A 16,784-nucleotide genomic window follows, 5' to 3' on the forward strand; every position below is an offset into this window, starting at 1 on the left:
TAAGAAGGGACCACTAACTGCTGATATTTGCTTATTATCAAGTAGGTGAACAGGAATCTAGTTTGTAGCTTGGTGACTTAAACCACAGCGACTTTAAAGGCTCATTCTTGTCCCACATCACTTCCAAATTACTGTCACCTAATGAAAAGTAACTTGTTGTCCACGACACATGGATCCTGATCTGTCATCTCTCACTGATTCGATGCTGATTTCATTGCAGCAGCCCTGACACACAGTATCCCTTGATTCATACACAAAGAAGAAAAATTGAATCTTCTCATCTTAGTATTAAGAGAGTGAAAAGGGATAAACAAGGAACATGGTTTGAGGGAAAGGAGCAGAAAAATATCTGAGGACCAAGAGGATAATCACCATGAAGTAAAGTGTCAAGTTTTCAGATGTGACCAGGCTATTGTTAAATTTCCCCAGTGTTGACTGCATAATTTCGAATCCTCCTCCCCATCGTCTCTCTGTCTCTGACACTGTACATGGGATGCAGTATGTGAGTTGTATCTACTAGGTTTTACAGCAACTGGGAAGCTAATTCTTAGTCCTGCGACTACTCACAACCTGGCCTGCGTTTTCAATCAGGAGTGTCATTAGAACTTTACGTTGAGTGGTTGTGACATGGTGATGAAACTCTTTGCTTTCTTTTTCATTTAAAGATAGTTTCTATTCTCCTGCTTTCTGTAACTGCAGCCCAGTGGCCTCTGAGGGACCCTTACTGCAGTCAAGAGACCACATAAAATGGGGAGAGGAGAGTCATGGGAAATCAGAGCCTCCAGTGGCACAATCAGGGGGTGTTTAGAGATGGAGGGATAAATTGTTGGTTGTGGCTTATAATTCTACACTTACTTCCATTTAAAGGAAAATGTGAGTGTATTCTCTCTCCCAGATGTACAGAGCACCCTGTGAAGGTTGACGTTGAAGATTTGAGGAGTTCACTGCCAGTGCAAACTGTTTCAGTCTGGAAAATAAGAAGATAAAATAGAGATTTGTAGGTGCTCCTTTGTCTGAAGTTTAAAATTTGTAAATAACTTCTGGGCAAAATGGTGCATGCCTTTAATCCCAGCATTTGGGAGGCAGAGGAAGGAGGATCTCTGTGAGTTCGAGACCAGCCTGGTCTAGAGGGAGAGTTCCAAGACAGCCAGAGCTATACTGTGAGACCTTGCCTCGAAAAAATAAAACTAAATAACTGGCTAAACAGATATGAGTAATTCGTGATATGCGTGCCTATGTGTATGTGTGCAAGTACACACACACACACACACACACACACACACACACACACACACACACGTGCATGCATCTGTATGTCTGTACAGAATTCAGGTGAAATACTCCACAACTGTGCCACTCATGCCTCTCTGTGACGACAACTGAATCATCCCAGAATCTGAGGTCAGTTGGGATCTCTGATGCTCTTCCACTCAGACTCTAATGACTGACTGCTGTGGATATCGCGATCGCTCTATATAAATAAAATGCTGATTGGCCAGTAGCCAGGCAGGAAGTATAGGCGGGACAAACAGAGAAGAGAACTGTGGGAAGAGGAAGACTGAGTGAGAAACGCCATCCTGCCATACAGCCATCCAGGGAGCAGCATGTTATGGCACACAGGTAAAGCCACAGAACATGTAGCAACATACAGATTAACAAAAATGGGCTGAGTTTTAGTGTAAGAGCTAGTCAGTGGTAGGCCTAAGCTAATGGCTGAGCAGTTTAATTAATATAAGTTTCTGAGTGATTATTTTATAAGTGGTTGTGGGGTCTGTGGTGCTGGGCAGGACTGGAGAAAACTCCAGCTACAATTGACCAACTGCCCCTTTCTTGAGTGACAGCAATTGTGACGCAACAGAGTCAAGTACATCTGGGCCTTATGGCTAACTGGAGTACCAGCCTCCAGAGTCCAGGGCATGCAAAAAAAAAATCCACAAGTGCAGCAAGGGCTAGACTTTTGCAACTTTTGTTAGCAACCACTCATTAAAAAACCCCAAATTTAGTAGTTTTTTAAAAATTAGGATACAGCACTAAACAACTTAGAAATAGTTACTTCTTAGCTACCTTGTGATTTGTAGTTTATGATCAAGGTTGTTTTGGCAAGCAAGAAGGTCTGTGGGCCTTGGTCTTAAGTGAATTTTCTTCTAATTCTTTCTAAACAAGAGGTTTAAAAGTTGAAAGTTACTGAAACTTAGACAGAGGTTACAGAAACAGATGAAGGGTTTAGTGAGATGGTTTGATGTGTCGTGTGTGTGTGTGTGTGTGTGTGTGTGTGTGTGTGTGTGTGTGTGTGTAAATGCAGGTAGATGTGCACATGGAGGGCCGAAGTCAACATTACATGTCTTGCTCAATGACTTCTCCCCCTACTTATTTGTGACTGGGTCTCACTCACTGAAAGTGGAGCTCTCCAGTTGGCTGACTGGCCAGCAAGCCCTGAGGATCCTCCTGTCTGCCTCTCCAGTGCTGGGACCACAGGCATCTGTTTCATACCCTGTTTTGTTTTTTTCTTTTCTTTTCCTTTTGTTTATTTGTAAGAATGTAGTTTAATTACAACATTTCTCCCTGCCATTTCCTCCCTCCAAAACCTCCCACATACCCCTTCCCACTCTCCTTCAAGTTCATGGCTTCTTTTTTAAATTAATTTTTATTGCATGCATGCATATATATATATATGTTTCTGTTGAGTCCATATAATGTTTCTTGCATGTATGTTTTCAGGGATAATTATTTGGCACTGAACAACCTATTGAATACAACATACATATTCACACCAACTGTTAGATGGCATTGGAGGTGAAAAGCAAAGGCTGTCCTTGGAATAAAGGGACTCAGTACCAGGAAATCACCTATAAAAGGGCTTTGACCATCAACTGACAGTGTCTTTACTTTCAAAAGGAAACATGATAAAGAGGATGAATTCTTCCCAGACTGCTCAGGTTCAAATTCAAGTTCCTTGACTTAAGAGTAGCCACAATGGATTTGATCAGTTACTTTTCTAACTCTTGGTTCCTCCAGGCCATAGGGTTGCTATGAGGACTAAATGGGTTTACCTAAGCATATCACATAAAGCATTGTAAGCACTTAGTGACTGTTACTGATTAGCTATCTATATAACTATCTTTCATTTTAAATGCCAACCCAAAACATTTGATGTCTCAATTTTAGTTAGAAACATATAAGCATCAGCTACAGCAATTAAACCTCTTTGCATAAGAATATAAACTTACTAAACTTTCCGGCTAACAAATCTGAAAAAGAAATTAATTACAAGTCCTGGGGAATCTCACAGAACAAAAGGAAAAGCCAGAGAAACAGGCATCTAAGGCACTATAGAGATCGAGGTGTTGGTAACTGACTACAGTCTCCCACAGCCTTGTCCTTCAGATCAAAGGACTAGAGCTGATTTACTTCCACTGACATGTTACTTACTTGGAATTCAAATTCCAAATTCTTTATTAGTGTAGTTGGGGGTCGTTTGTCCATCCTTTGCCTAGGAGATAAAAAAGACATACTAATCAAAACCCCCACTGAGACTCCAAGGATGGGGAACTAAAATAAGGTACTGTTATCAGAAGAGAAATGCATGTTGGGAAAGCAGAAAGGACAGATATCACTAACTGGTCATCTTCAAAATGATCTTTTATGTATTTTGCTATGGATATCAAGATATTCAAGATAACAATATTCAAGATAACATCCTCTCTCTAGCCCCAAAGAAAGCCAGCTTTACTCCTAACTTATCAGAGACATTTGTAAAATTCTAGAACCCAAGACCCTTAAAGGTGCTTGACTTTAATCTGTGCCTTTTGTGTTTGGTCTTTAAAACATATGTAAAGGCTGCACAAAACAAGATCCCTGCAACTGGGCGGATTGGTGCCAGGTTAACACAAGTGGATACACTAACACAGAGAGAGGTCAAGCTGGGTTGGCTTGGATTTGCTTTTGTTTTTTGAGACAAGGTTTCATTAGTTCAAACAGGCTTCCAGCACACTGTGTAGCGAAGGCTGTCTTTGAACTCCTGATCCTCTGGTCTCCACCTCCCAGATGCTGGGATTATATGCCACTTCACTTGGCTTTGACATTTCTCTTCAATTTATAAATAATTTAATTTAATGTATCCGAAATATTAGCATTTCAATGTTCAGTCAATATAAATCATTAAGAAGGTATTTTGCTTTTGTACTATTTTTAACATACATTCATTGTACAAGATGATGGCATTTTCTTACACACATTTTATGTACATTGCTCGTAGTGCCTCCTTCCTATTCTACAGGCCCCTATGCTTTAAAGATATGTTTCTTTCTCTCTCCCCATCCCTGCATCTGAGCTCTGGGATGGTTTCTTTTACATTTTGTGTAGTGTCTATTCATATATATTTAGCTTTTATATACTATAAAACAACATTCCTTTTTAAATTGTATTCTTTTAATGCATTTATTGCTGGTCTATGTGAATATGATGCCCATGAATGTGCTCATGTCACAGCTCTGTGTGGTGATCAGAGGACAGTCACGTGGAATAAGCTCTCTCCTTCCCCTTTACATGGGTTTGAGGCTCAGGTCAGCAGGCCATCTCACCAGCTCTTGTTTTACTTTTAAAACAGATATTCCTGTCCCCTTCAAATCAAGATCTGTAGTACACGTTCCACTCTGAACAGAGTCTGAAAGAAAAAGGTGGATATTCTGACTAAGGCTGTGACTTAGATGATGCTGACAGCCGAGTGGGAGGAACAAGTGCAGCTGTGCACACAGGACAGCGGCTGCCACACCTGCTTCTCTAGTGTGTGTGCAGTGGTCGTTCTAACAGTCTGTGCTCTTAGTTAACATTCTGTGTTCTCAGTTAACATTCTGTGCTCTCATTTAATATTCTGTATTCTTAGTTAACATTCTGCATTCTTATTTAATATTCTGTGTTCTTATTTAATATTCTGAGTTCTTAGTTAATATTCTGTGTTCTTAGTTAACATTCTGTGTTCTTAGTTAACATTCTGCATTCTTATTTAATATTCTGTGTTCTTATTTAATATTCTGAGTTCTTAGTTAACATTCTGCATTCTTATTTAATATTCTGTGCTGTGGGATGGTCTGTATGTCAAATCTGTTGCTCTGATTGGTCAATAAATAAGACACTGATTGGCCAGTAGCCAGGCAGGAAGTATAGGCGGGACTAATAGAGAGGAGAATTGAGAGAACAGGAAGGTGGAGGGAGACACTGCCAGCCACCGCCATGACAAGCAGCATGTGAAGATGACGGTAAGCCACAAGTCACGTGGCAAGGTATAGATTTATAGAAATGGGTTAATTTAAGACATAAAAACAGTTTACAAGAAGCCTGAGCCATTAGGCCAAACAGTTTAAATAACATAAGCGTCTGTGTGTTTATTTTATAAGTGGGCTGTTGGACTGCCGGGGCTTGGCGGGACCTGGAGAGAAAACTCTCCAGCTACAATTCTGTGTTCTTATTTAATATTCTGTGTTCTTATTTAATATTCTGTGTTTTTATGTAATATTCTGTATTTTTAAGATTCCATGTTAACTCCTCATGATTAGGTATCCTTATCATTTTATATCATTTTAGGTTCATCTTGAAGTTTGTTAATTTTTAATTGTTTCATTTAATGAAGTCTTTAACCAATATACGATGTGTTTAACCTCAAATATATAAACACATGTACATATTAACATATGTTAATACACATAAATACATACACATATTTTTAGTTTTTCTAGAATACCAGCTATAACATTGACTCTTCTCATCCACTAAAAATAAATCACACATTATTCTTGAACTTCCATTTCTGACTCTTTTCAGTACAATAGGCACACTTCATAATAACCACAATTATAACATTATAATAACAATTACATATTTATTTTTAAGACTAGGTCTCATTGTGTATCTCAGGGGCTGGCCTTGAACTAATTATATAGTTTATGATGGACTTGAACTTTCAATTCCCCTGCCTCTGGTACCCGAAAGCTGGGATCACAGGCATATCACCACTTTTAACCCATATGCTCACTTCTTTCAGTATAGGATAAGGTACTAATAGATAGGGCTTCCACACTCTTGGACTGCCCAGGCTCCAGAACCATAAGCAAAGCAAACTTGCTCATGGCAAATTACTCGGTCTCTGGTGGTGTGTTGCAACACAAGAAAACCAATTAAGGAAAGGCAATCTGAGGTTTTGTTTTGCTTTGTTTTTTCACTTTTTCCCATGAAACTGTGATCATGTGAACAGCCACTTAAATAGAGCTGTTATCTTAAGTCATGACATCATACCTCCCTGTTAACTTTTATGTTCAGGATTATAGGGCTGAACTCCAAGGGTAACTGCACCAATTCATTTAGGAGGATGAGGCCCCTAGGTTCTAATCATCTCCCACTAGTCTCCACCTTGAGCACATTGTGCTGGGGATTAAAGTCAACTAAAATCATCGCAGGTGCTGCTAACCTGTGCTCCACTTACAGAAGCTGTTTTCAGGAGTCAGAACTAAACCCCAGGCAATCCCCTGTGAAGATCCTCTGTTGGCACAGACTGTGTGTCCTTTACACATTTCTTCAGCTCCTTGAATCTCAAGTTCCTCATTTCCAACCCCCACACCTTATGGGCTTGTTATAATTATTAACCATGCCTCTGTAGTATAGGTCTTATGTCTGGAACGTAAGAGTCTGGTGTTTTATCCTACTTGCAAGTTAAGAAGTTAGTCATGGATTATGACAAAAAGACATGAGACACCTGAGTCAGAGCAGAGGATAGGTTTCTGCAGGGGCAGTAGTGCCAAGAATGTCAGCATCCGTGGCCATTCTCCTGATTCCACAGTGTGATACAAGGAAGGCAAATAAGGTCAATGGTTAACTCTTCAAGCAGTGTGCCCTGCTATAGGAAAAACCCCTGAGCATAGAGGACCCAACTTGTTAGGAAGGCACTGAGCAAACTTGACCATTGCTTTACAGGAAAGCCTTATCTTTATTAGTCTAGACAGAAACAAATTTGACTTATACTCGGGTTTTGTATGAGCATTTGTTTGTTTCTCTTGGGTTAGGCTTAGGAGAAGGACTGCTGGGTCATGTGATAAATTTATATGTCCTTGAGGAGAGCCAGCAGCAATGACAGGAAATGCCTCTTCTTGCAAGACACGCAAAAATAGGAGAGGTAGATTAATACTTGCCCCTCACTGAGGCCAGTAGATAGCATATGGTAAGTGTTTAACAGATAGTAGTCATCGTTATCATGAATACTGCTGCCTGTGGCTAGTGCTGGGCAAGGTATGAGAACAGGAAACAGATCTGGAAAGAACGTTACTTCCTGCTGCCATTCCCCAAAATTTTGTGTTCCACTCTAATGGGGATGTCCATTTCTACTGAGCAGTTTTCAGTCTTCTAGGAGATGCTGGTACAGAATTAGAAATGTTGGCCACGTGGTGAGTGTCTGCTTGCTTGAGACTTGAGTCTGTCTTCTTCCTCGGCTGGGAACACCAGTCACACGACAAAGTTGAGAATGTCTCTGTTTAGATGGTGTCACGGCTTAGGTTTTCTCAGAAGAACACATGCTACTTATTTTGTTTATATTTGGAATCTATTTAGTTCTACGAGTAATGCCGATTATTCCTCAGAAGCGTCTCCTGGCTCTCACCTTCCAGAATATCTTCATCTCAGCGTCTCCATCTTCGTTGTGAATCAGTTTGGTTGAGATATCATTTAGATAATTAAAATTCATTATGTGTATGTGTGCAATTGCATTTGTCTTGACAAATACATACAGAGTGTAACTATATCATAATCAAAATACAGATTAGTTCTGACAGTGCAGAACTTCTCCCAGTCACCTTGTGGTGGATAACCTCCCCCGTCCTAACACCAACAGCCAATCACTTGTTTGTTGTCACTATCATTTTGCCTTTTGTAGAACACCATGTAATTAGAATTATTAATGTGCTGCAAGTCTGGCTTCTTTCACTGAGCATCGTGTATTCCCTACTCATCCACGTTCTGGATGAAACACAAGTTCGCTCTTTTTATTACGGAGTAGTACTCCATCATATTAACATGCCATGGCTTATTTACCTGACAATCAATTAATGAACCTTTGTGCTGTGTTTTGTCAGAAGTAAAATACCAAGGGTCTTCAAAAAAAATAATGCTAAGTACTCAATAAAATGAGTTTAAAGATGTGATTAAAGTACCAAACCAGTTGTCTTCAAGTTAAGCAATGGGAAGGCTACTCTAGGCAGGTTCTATGTAATAGAAGGAGCTTGCTGAAAGAGTATCTACTGAGAGGACCCACATACTGAAGGGTGCCCCCCTCTGGACCCGGATTAGGCACAGACCACACCCAAACACCAATTTCCAAGTACAAATCAAACACGAAGAGGGCCTTTATTAAGCAAGGCAAAGAGACAAGGTGGCTATATCTGAATTGGACAGAAACAGCAGCAAATAGCTTTGCATGTGTTGATTTTAAGAGGAAAAAGGGATGGTCTATGTTAGAATGAGTCAGGATGTGTTAATAAGTTCTGATTGGGTATTTTAGTTAGATTAGTCCAGATAATGAATGTTGATTGCTGGATTTCAATGTTTTGATACTTGCACCTTGGTGATCAGTCTCAGGAATGAGTCTGGCATAACAAAGTGACCAGATACAGGTGTAGACCTTTGTGGGTAGCTTTAGGAGTGTGATCTAATGGTTCAGCATGGGAGAAGGAAGAGGAATGTGTAGCTAGAGTTTTCCTGCCTGGCCCACAGTCAGGGCAAATCTCTCTCACCTGCCAGTCCCACAGCCGTCAGACCCGACCAAGTAAACACAGAGACTTGTATTGGTTTCAAACTGTATGGCCATGGCAGGCTTCTTGCTAACTGTTCTTTCAGCTTAAATTAATCCATTTTTATAAATCTATACCTTGCCACATGGCTCGTGGCTTACCGGCATCTTCACATGCTGTTTCTCATCGTGGCGGCTGGCAGTGTCTCTCTGACTCAGCCTTCCACTTTCCAGCTTTATTCTCCTCCTTGTCCCGCCTACACTTCCTGCCTAGCCAATGGCCAATCAGTGTTTTAATTATTGACTAATCAGCAACACATTTGACATACAGAACATCCCACAGCACTTCCCCCCCTTTTTTTTAAAAAAAAAAAAAAAAGGAAGGTTTTAACCTTAACCTTAACAAAGTAAAATTACATATAATTTGGGAATTTGGGCGTAGCTTCTCTTACTACTTCCTGCTGGAGGGGGGCGCTGTATCTTATGGGGATACAAAGAAAATTTTAGGATCATGGAAAAGTCCATGAGGGTGTATCGTCTGAGCCAGTTGCCTTCAAACCATTCTGGATGTTGGATCATCTGTGCCATGGTGTCATCAGAGACCTTTCAGGGGGTCTTGGCTGGTCAAACCTGATGTATCTTAATCTGGAACAAATCCATAGCCTCTGGCTTTCTGTGGGAACAAAAGCAGAGTCTCCTTTCCAAAGCAACATATCCTTATATTCAAATTTTGAAGTCAAGGTACCTTTAAAATATACATTTTGGCATAACTCAACAGCTTTTACAATCAAATGTTTTTCTGCAGTTAAAAGTCCCAAAGACAACACAATGCAGATTCTCTGTGTAATATCCATTTTTACGTGGCTTATTTTTTATACTACCCTTACTGTCTCTTTAAAGACTTTATTTTTTAAAACTATGTATTTATTTCTATAACTCTATATATCATCTTTTTTGTCTCTTTCAAGCCTACGTATCTTTTACACACATTGTAAACTATTACATCTGAATCTGTCTTATTGTGAATCTATTGCCTTAAACTGCAGCAGCTGTGGCTGCTGGATCCACCCACCTCAGCTTCCCAACATGGCCATGGTTTACCGCCAGCTCTGGGAGCTATCGGGGGTCTATGCTTTTAGCCAAGCAGCGTGTAGCCCAGAAACCTCTTTTTTTGTTTTGTACTAGCAAAGGCTAAATCCACCACTCAGCTTAATGTGCTACTTGCAGAGGCCTCATTCCTGCCATATGGCAGGTCGAGCATGCACGCTAGGAACCCACAAGTAGCTCAAACCAGCAGCTGCCGCTCATTTGAGAGAGACAATTAGGAACTGTTTTTAGCTCCGTTTTAGAATCTTTTCTCAGGTTTTAGGTGGAAACTCTTGCCACCACGTTGGGCGCCAAATGTAGATGTATCCAACCTTCTTATTAAATAATAAACACAGAACCAATGCAAAGAAGAAAGCCAAGAGGTCAGAGCTAAGAGCTAAAACCTTACCCTTCCTCCTGCGGTGGTCCTACCTCTCCGAACCAGAGCTACCCCTGTGTTAAAGTCTTTATATAGAGTTCCTGTCCTGCCTTCTCATTGGTTGTAAACCCAACCACATGACCGCCTCCTCACAGCCTGTCTGTATAGGCCTCCAGGTTTTCCATGATTGGTATTAAGATTAAAAGCATGTGTATCCAATAATGGCTGTATCCCTGAACACACAGAGACTTACCCAGCTCTGCCTACCAAGTGCTGGAATTACAAGCGTACGCTACCACTGCCCTGCTTTCCTATGGCTTGCTAATAGCTCTGACCCCCGGGCAACTTTATTTATTAACATACAAATAATATTTTAATACAAATAAAATATCACCATAGGAATGGGCAAAACCAACTGCTCCCATGTTTACCATGCTCAGGCCTGTGTTTGCCATGCTCTGGCCTGCTAGAACCCTTCATCTATGACTCCCATGAGCTTGGGCCATGTTACATCTGGAATGCCCTTCCTTCTCCTCTGAATCTGCCGTCCTAGTTGCTGCTTGTGGACAGGAAGCTTTGGCTCAAGCTAAATATACCTAAGATGTTCCCTTTCAATAGCCTGCAAGCAGCAAGTTGCCACTGGTGACTGTAGAACTCTTGTCTGCTCAGGGTGTTTTTGTGTGTGCTTTACAGACTTGGGACATATTCAGCCTTTCTGTCTATGTTTGTATGCTGATTTATGTGGACACCTATATCCATATCCACACACGAACACACTACTAATTAAGGTGCTCCACTCCAATCCTGAAAGATATAGCATTTATTAGTATAGATTTAGCATAGGATTTATGTTTTATGTGTGTTCCTATTCATGTGTGCAGGTGTGTGTGTGAAGGTCAGAGGACAACACTGGGCATTGTGTCTTGACAGAACAATAGCTGTCTACCTTGTTTGCCGATACTAGGTCTCCCAGTGGGACCTTGGGCTCACTGATTAGGTCAACAAGCCCCATGGATCCAATTGTCCTCACCCCTCCTGTGCTGGTATTACAAATATGTGCCCACTATACTCCTCTTACTGTACTTGTTACAGGGATCAAACTCGGTTCCTCATGCTCACGTGACAAGCACTTTGCAGACTGAGCTATCTCCCCAGCTCAGGTTTAATATACAATTCAAGTATGGGCTTTCAGAATTGGCCAGGATTTTTAGGAATTCATTACTTAATCTGATAAGGTAGGTTGCAAACCAGGAACAGGAGAGATTGCATACACTTTCAGCTAATTCCTCAGGGATTTGATTAGTTCCTTGCATCCAGTCAGCAGACACTTGAGGTGGTGACTCTTCCACTCTGTGAGTTACGAGTCCTTAGACATCAGCTTCTTATGATCCATGAGCTTGTCACTGTATTTTGAAACAACAATAAAAGATTAAAATGTGTCTTCCACCAACAATATTTAACTACAGTCCCAGATCTCTTAGATGTGTCAGAATTACAGCCAGGTTCTCATCTATAATTAGAAAACATGTGCATAGAGACATGAAGTTGTAAGAACATTTACAGTTGCTTTAGGTGTTTGTAAATGCTGTTATACAGAACGTAACAGCATAAGTGTGGTTACTCCTGTCAGGCGTATTCCTTGTATGTGATATGCTGAGTGTTTCTTCAAATTCCACTTCAAAGCTGGCCAGAGAATAGTTCAGAACTTCACCCAGAGCTTCGGAACTCCCCAAGTGCTGGACAACCCTGGAAATCTGAGGTGGAAAAGTGTGTTCCTCGAGGAAGGAAGGTGGCAGGATGGGAAACTCTGTAGGCTGGAGATCTTTGCCCAAGGGATTTTGCGCAGCTTCTGAAAGATGGAAGGTGCAACGGATACTCTATACTTTTGAAGGTAGTCTAGTCTCAAATGACAAAACAATAGTACATTTTAACAGGTAAAGGTATAAAATTATTTTTATTTTTCCTCTAAATTTGTATATTCTTGAAAGTTTTGATTTTCATAAAATTTAAGATACCATGTGTTGCCTGGTGGACCATTTGTTTGAGTCTCTGAAGAGTATCAAATCTAAGAAATATTGCATGAATCCATACCCATTGCATTGGCCCCTTTCCTTGTCTGAACCTTGGACTCTCTTGCTTAGTCACATTCTGTCCAGACAGCAGAGAACCACAGTTTTTTTTCTAACTAAGGGTAAGTTGCATATAACCTTTTACCCTAAAGACACCAAATACCACAGTTTTATAATCTTTACACTTATGTATGTATGCATGCATGTATGTGGATTGTGCTTGTCCTTGTGTGTGAGGGGGGCTAGAGGAAGGTATCTCTTGTCTCTCTCTTGCTCCCCATCTCATTTTTGAAGGGACAGGGTCTGTCCATGAACCTGGAAATCACTGTCTCACTAGTCTAGGTGGTCAATCCCTGGACCTGCCTCTGTAGCCCTGCCGTCACCGGGGTTACAAATGCAGGCTGCCACGCCCAATTTTGTGTTTTACGTACGTGGTGATGGGCGTCTGAACTTGTGCCTCACACTTGTACGGCAGCTGCTTTATCAAGCTTTTTCCCCAGCCCCTAGTTAAAAAAAAAAAAGATATTTACTTATGTACACGGCACAAATAAGCTACAATAAATCGATCACTGATAATTTTTAAATCTTGGTAATTTTACACGGTAACATTCACTAAGGTTCGCTCTTCTGTTTTGATGGGTTTGGGGCTGGATTTTAGGTTCTTTTTGTTTGTTTGTTTAGGTTTTGATCATCCAGAATAAGACCTAAAAGGACAATTTTTTTCATGTCTTTGGACATCAATATGCTGATCAGATTTAGGGATCAGCATTGTAACCAGGTCAGTGAGTCTTTGATCTCAACAGGCCCTGATAACACCTGGGGAGACTAGGTTCTGTCAGCTACCTTCGCACTGCAAGCAGAATTAGCAAAGAAGTCAGCCCTGAGAATGAAAATTCCCTGAGAAGAATATGTTCTTGTACAATTAGAGAACATTAATTAGCCATATGATGTCAAACCCTCTAAAGGAGATGGGCTCTGTTATGTTTCCCATGATGAATGGGAATGGTATTATCATTTCATTATTGGTATTAATATTATACTAACATATGTTATTAATCTCTGACCAGTTAATCATGCAAGCCAGTATCTTCATCCATTATACTAAACAGATTTTCTGAATTTAAAACAGTATATAAGCAATGAAAAAAATTAGTTTTATTTTTATTGATAGCAAGAATAAACATTACTAATGTATAATAACTAATATATTAGCATATCAATGTCTTATCTTTCAATAATCAAGTTCTTTCTGTCTTTGCTGTTTGGGATGCTGGTTAGGGAATCACGGAGGTGTGATTAGAGGAAACCATCCACTTAGTTCTTCCTGAGGGCTGCTTCCACTTCACAAAGGCAGCTAGGGGTTGAAAGGAAGATTGACAGGGGCTTTTTCTGTTCTCTGAGCTTGGTGATTTAAAAAGGGTGCAATGGCGGTCAGGTTTTGTCCTTTTTTCTGGATCACGTAAAAAGGGGCTCATTCCCAATGGCCCTTTTAACAAGTTACAGCCTTTCTCTTCCTCTCTGCACTGAGAACAACTATGAGTGTACACAAAGAGAGCTTGGCATTCTGATAACAGGGTAGAGGAAATGTGGAGCAAAATTTATCTCTTATGCTTCTGTATCCAAAAGAGACCAAGAAGGAGGGTGAAAGGTCCCACAAAGCAAAAGAAAACTTGAGATAAATAATCTGTCTGTATTTTCATGTAGCATTCTGATCATTTTCCACAACTGGAATTATCCTGGATTCTGAACTTAGTTACGTAAGAGTTCCTGTGGCTTTGGCCTATTTCCTCTCTGTCCCTCCACCTCTATTTCAAGAGAACCCAGGACCACAGTGATACAGGTCAGAAAACTTTCTTAAAAACAATGGGACTTTTCCATATTCAAGCTCTCCAGCATAGGGCTATGTACTCCTGGGTGGAGCTGTCTGATGAGTTAGAAGGACAAGTTAATAAGCTCATAATGCTAACACACTGTCAACTACACCTCCAGATAGTCTTGTTTTGGCATTTTCAATAGCCATTGACCTTGGTAGAATATAGTTATTTTGAACTGGCCTGGACCTTTAAAACAGGTTCTTGTTTGCTTACGTGCAAATCAGTTATATAGGAGTGTAGTTTTTTCACCTTCTATTTTTGCTCGTGTGACTTATATGAAGTAATTGTTCTTACAGCTTAATTTAACCTGAATGGCAAAAAGAGTTATTTTGTCAATGTTCTGAATGTTTAAGAGTAAATACAATTTTAAAATTAATATCATTTTTAAACAATGACTGTGTGTTGTACAATCCTTTTCTTTTTTTAAATTTCATGTGCATTGTTGTTTTGCTTACATGTATGTCTATTCAAGGGTGTTGGGTTCCCTGGAACTGGAGTTATAGACAGTTGTGAGCTGCCACATGGGTGCTGGGAATTGAACCAGGGTCTCTGGAAGAACAGTCAGTTCCCTTAACCACTGAGCCATCTCTTCAACCCCTGAGTAGTACAATTCTTAATTAACTTTTCTTTCTACTATTCTGCATTTTCCACATTTTAAAAGCAGGAATGTGTACATTTTAAATGAAAAAATTGTGCACAAAAATTATCACACATAAAAAAATCAGAATTAATTACAAGAAGTTAATAGAATTTTAATTTGTAAAGTAACATAATGTTGATTTTAATTTTATATTTTAATCTTTCCAACTTTTTAAGATAGTAAGCAAATATTCCCTGTGTGAATAAAGGAGACAATCCCCTAGGTTATGGACATGCTTAATTTGTTTTTCTGTGCTCCCAGACATCTAAGGTGCTGTAGGAATTCATGGGAGCATGTGCACAGTTATGATAAGTATCTAGATTTTGGGGAAAGCATCATAAAGCCCTAGCAGAACACTTTGATGATTGAATATTAGAGTCTGTAACTTCTTTCTTCACCGGGAACTGGTCAAGCCCTCACACAGCCATGTTGGTGAATAATTGTGTTGCTCGATGCATGGAACGGCAGAGATACAGTGCTATGGTGGTTTGTCAGTGAGTATCACAGAAGCTGAAGAACCACAGTGAAGTCTGTTCACGGTGAACGTGCCTCTCTCTTGTGCCCACTCTTTCACTCTTTATGTAGACGGCTGGCATTCTTTTCCAGCCTCATTTAAAATTCCCATAGTTCTCTCTGTTTGGTCTCTCTCTGCATCTGGTTCGGTGCTCCTCAAATGTGCTCCCACATCAAACTGCATTCCCCATGTCAATGTCCCATCATTTCAGAAAACAATTCTCTGTTTGATAGTCTGCCTCCCTGACTGTATCTCATGCTACTTGAGGCAAAGATAGCTGTCCCCCTCCTCACCATTACTCTCCTAGCACTTAGCATTAGTCTCCTAGCCAAAGCTTGCATGTGGTGTAAATGAATGATTTGTCCAGGATCTATAGGAACTACTACTTCTGTCTCATCTCTTCATTCTCATTAGAATTATGAAAGAACGCTGAATTAAAGAAGAGACAGTGTGTGTCTCCAACATAACGGTGGAGAACTGCAAAAATAAACATGTGAGCCTTTGAATCTATTTTACCATGAGCTGGGACAGTTCCATTTTCATTCCAGCTAACAACTCGCCATGATACTGTGGCTGTTTGTCTTGGGGTTTGTACTGGAATTTACAAAGGAATCAGGGTACCAATATGGGACACAGCTGACAAACACCGTAATCAGGGCAGGGAGGGAGAGATGGAGGCAGAAGAGGGTCTCGGAAGCACCAATACGTTCTTAGACAACAGTTACCAGTTCAAGAGGAAAACAAACAATTCCAAGCCACTTCTTTTCTGAATCTTGACTTTTCTAGGAAATCAAGTAGAAAGCAAAATATTTTTCTTTAGCAGACATTTTAACCAAAAAAAAGAATAAAGAAACATGAAGACAACATGGGTTCAATAGAGACAACTGTAAAAAGATACAATAAAGTAAAAGAACAAAGCCCAAGGTAACCAAACAAACATAAATAAGAAGCAAATTCTGACTTTCAGATTCAGTGCACATAGACAAGCCAAACAGAAATCAGGGAAGGAAAAGACTGAATGAACAGAGCGTCAGCTTCAGAGTGGGAAAAAAAAGCCATTAGTCATCATTGATTCTGAAAACAATGAAAAGGTTTTTAAACATCTTGGGAGAACATGACTTTTCACTGTTCAAGCTGTCCTTACAGCAGGAAGCCTGAGGTAGTAACTGTCCCTTTCCTGCTCTCTCCCCACACACTGCGTCTCTCAATTACTTTCTACTGCTGTGATCATGATCATGATCAGATGCCATGAGCAAGGCAACTTACTAAAGAAAGAATTTCTTTGGGGCTCACAGTTCAGAACGTTAGAGACCACAACAGCAGAACAAAGGAATGGCGACATGAATAAGGACAGCTTAGATTTTGATACTCAAACAGGAAGCAGAGAGCACACTGGGAATGTTGTCTTTTGCAAGTTCAAAACTAGTCCCAGTGACAGAGAGCAGCTCCTCCAAC

At 40.3% G+C, this 16,784-nt stretch overlaps 1 long non-coding RNA gene across 4 annotated transcripts in view; it reads right to left on the bottom strand.

Annotated features, from left to right (window-relative positions):
• Positions 1-855: 855 nt before the first annotated feature.
• The window catches only part of LOC128117480 (uncharacterized), a 44,529-nt gene continuing 28,600 nt past the window's right edge, over positions 856-16,784 (bottom strand). Inside the window, exons 3-5 of one of the 4 annotated variants that reach the window (XR_008220819.1) lie at positions 11,504-11,635; positions 3,430-3,490; positions 856-967 (exon numbers count right to left, since the gene is read on the bottom strand). This is a non-coding gene — a long non-coding RNA (uncharacterized LOC128117480). Of the gene's footprint in view, positions 968-3,429; positions 3,491-8,355; positions 12,805-16,784 lie in introns of those variants that run through there. The other 3 variants (XR_008220821.1, XR_008220818.1, XR_008220820.1) reach the window with 3 other exon arrangements.

This window comes from Peromyscus californicus, unplaced genomic scaffold (assembly GCF_007827085.1).
Source record: "Peromyscus californicus insignis strain IS unplaced genomic scaffold, ASM782708v3 Scaffold_21__1_contigs__length_65335640, whole genome shotgun sequence".
NCBI classification, from domain to species: Eukaryota; Metazoa; Chordata; class Mammalia; order Rodentia; family Cricetidae; genus Peromyscus; species Peromyscus californicus.